Source organism: Dermacentor silvarum, chromosome 6 (genome assembly GCF_013339745.2).
Source record: "Dermacentor silvarum isolate Dsil-2018 chromosome 6, BIME_Dsil_1.4, whole genome shotgun sequence".
Taxonomy (NCBI): Eukaryota; Metazoa; Arthropoda; class Arachnida; order Ixodida; family Ixodidae; genus Dermacentor; species Dermacentor silvarum.
The window spans coordinates 4,770,574-4,773,401 of NC_051159.1; the positions used below are offsets into that span (position 1 = coordinate 4,770,574).

General features: G+C 44.7%; 1 pseudogene; it reads left to right on the top strand.

Annotated features, from left to right (window-relative positions):
* The first annotated feature begins 1,611 nt into the window (after window positions 1-1,611).
* On the top strand, window positions 1,612-1,779 carry LOC119457131 (U2 spliceosomal RNA; annotated as a pseudogene).
* Window positions 1,780-2,828: the final 1,049 nt, after the last annotated feature.

Consider the following 2,828-nt stretch of genomic DNA (forward strand, 5'->3'; position numbering starts at 1 on the left):
TTGCGGGGAGAAGCCTACTTCTGAAATGATTTGCCTCGATAGCATTTCTAGAAAGAGCTACAGATGCGGGAAGTGTGCGGAAGGGCAGCCGTTGGGCCTAGCTCAATTGGTAGAGAACCGCGCGCGTCGCGCAGACTTGCAACGTTTTTCCCACCGTGGCTAAAACTGAACCGATGTAGCACGTCTGAAATTGCACAGCAGTGACTATAGCGAAACAGCACCCTTCGTGGAAAGCGCTCGTAAGACAGTGCGGCGAAAGCAGTGTGGCGTTTGGAAAACAAGAGCGGGTAATTTCGGATGCATTCTCGTGTTTGTGTTCTCCAAGGATTAGCTGTGCAGTCCACTTCGGTCCCAGAAAACATTCAACGAAAAAATTCGTGGGGACGCAACATTCATGTGCGGACATTATGAAATGACGGATTTTTTTTTTCATAAGGCACCACACTACACCCACACAAGCGCCGCCGCGGTCACCCCATGCATCTGCCGCAACCGCCGCTGCAGCCGTGCCGGCACCTCTAACGCGCGTGACCTTATAAACACAGAAGCACAGGCCATGTGCGCTGGCGCTGTCGCCACGCACTTTCGCCCTCTCATTATCCGTCAAACAGGATTTAAAACAAAGCGCATGAAGGCCAACTTGCTACAATTTTTTCAATGCATAAAAGAGCGTTTTCCTCAAAAAGTTAACTGGAACGCCCATGCATTTCGTCGGACACTTTGAAAATGTATATCTCGAAACTGGCTCTGTCCTGATAATTCGTTCCAAGTGGACACTCCTTGCGAACTGAGCGGTCATTATTCGTAGAGTGAAAGATGTGCCGTAAAATGAAATTAAAAAGTGAATTAGCGTAATTATGTTAACTATTCAATTAGGCATTTTGATTTTTCTGGGAAGTAATGGCCGCCTCATCAAGTAGTTTAGATCAAGAATCTGCCACAGGCAATTAAAAAAATTGGTGCAGCTTAAATGAAACACCCTGTATATATGTACCGGGTGTTTTAGCGAACACACTCAAACATTTTTAAAGTTAGCCTGTGGCCCATAGCACAATTTACTCGTAGTTCATGAGCTGGTCTACTCGAAGAGGCGGACATTACTTGCGCGAAAATTTGAAATTCATTATCGTCAAATGAAAAAAAAATTCACAAATTAAGTTTTAACTAATTACCTTATGGTACATACTGCAATTTAGAATTTATAGCCGCGGAGTTCGCAAGGCGGATCTACTTGGAATGAACTCTTATGATGTCACCAGATGCAGCTTCGAGATATAAATTCCCAAACTTTGCGGAGAAATACATTGGCGTTCGAGTTACTTTTGTGCTTCAATGCATAAAACGACGTTTTACTAAGAAAGTAATTGGAACATCAATGCATTTCTGCGCAATGTTCGGCAATTATTATCTCGAAACTGGTGTCATCCTGAGAATTCGTTCTAAGTGGATCCGCCTTGCGAACTGCACGGCTAGAATTTGTAAATTGCAATATGGGCCATAATGTAATTAGTTAGAACTTCATTAGTGATTGTTTTGTTAATGAGTAGATTATGCATTTCAATTTCTTGTGCCGCAGGCAGCCTTTGAAATTTTGTGAAAGTGTTCGCTGAAACACCCTGTATATATAGTGTTTCTCTTACAACGCCGAATTTATGTGGTTCTATTTGGACCCACGATATTAAAGTTATTTTTGGAAGTTGGCGGTGTGCTTTAAGCCTGCTTCACCTCCGCCGCGGGCCGGCCCGGTATTGTGCTATCTCCGGGATCGGCCCACGCATTCCTGTCCATACGTCACGATACGAACGTAAGCCGGCCAGGGTACTCACCATGGCAACGCATGCGGGGCAGGCATGCATGCAGGCATACAGCTTGGCTGTAAAACCACCCGCTGCATAATAGAAGACACCAACGGACACCGGAAAATTTCAGATTTTAAAGCAAAGCATGTATTTTACGTTATCTAAGTGCGTAACGCTATTGCAGTAGCAGTTTCTTGAGATGTAGGGTCTATAAAGTAGTATCGTAGCTCGAAAAACTAGTAAATTTGTTAACAGTTGGAGTTCAGTCTATGTACACATGGCAAATAAAGGTTGTCATCGTCAGCCTTGCTGGTGGCCCACCACGGCACCCGTGGTATTAGGTGTCGCGGGGAGGGAGAACCAGTCGGGAATGTGGTTCCAGTGAAAGATGAAGTTCCCGAGCGTGCTCACTGTAAGTATGGTCGCCACGATGCTGACCAGCTTGAGCATGAGACCACAGAACACCTGCAGGAGACGCGCCAGCCCAAAGACTCGAGATTATCTCGCGACTGGCAATAGATGGAAAATTGTTAAGCGTCAAGGCTGTACTGCACATGATAGTCTGGGCAGTGTTGTACTAATGAACAAAGAGTACATCTGAACTCTGAACTCCTCAGAGTTATAATTAGATTTTTAAGTTCATGAAGGCTCGTTGATCGAGGCAAACATGGGAGACACGGTCTTCCGACGCTCTTAGATTAAATCTAGCCACATAGGTATAAAACCACATCTGGTGTCGACGACACCTTGTGACGAAATATTCAGAACGCTTATTACATCTCATGTCTCACAAGTATGAGGCATTTACGCCTGCACATATCTGCAGGCGTAAAAAGGGAGTTTTATGTTTGCACACCCAAAGTTAGGGCACGCTTGGGTGCGCTATTTAGAAAACTCTCTAATTTCATTTAATTAATTTCGGTTCATATGTTATTATTGTCAGCACTGTCGGGCTATTACAGCAGTGGAGACCGGAGATGAGAATACAGCCACCATCGTTCGCACGTCGCTGACACAATACAAATTGCT